This window comes from Haplochromis burtoni, unplaced genomic scaffold, assembly GCF_018398535.1.
Source record: "Haplochromis burtoni strain Fernald_Lab_line unplaced genomic scaffold, NCSU_Asbu1 Contig_696, whole genome shotgun sequence".
NCBI classification, from domain to species: Eukaryota; Metazoa; Chordata; class Actinopteri; order Cichliformes; family Cichlidae; genus Haplochromis; species Haplochromis burtoni.
Genome location: NW_024583057.1, coordinates 54094 through 54329, shown reverse-complemented (window position 1 = coordinate 54329; position 236 = coordinate 54094).

The following is a 236-nucleotide window of genomic DNA, read 5'->3' as shown; positions in this document are numbered from 1 at the left end:
ATTACTGACCTCTGTCATCATTTTAAGTGGGGGAACTTGCACAATCGGTGGCTGACTAAATACTTTTTTGCCCCACTGTACGTCTTATCATGCCAGAAGTCAGTCAGCAGTGCCGGCTTGATACCAGATCCGGGCCAGACCTGCTTGCTATGTGGGAAGCTTCTGTCATAATACTAACTTGATATTTGATCACTTTTCTTGGCAGAATTGATAAGTTTCCTGGGACAGACCCAGCT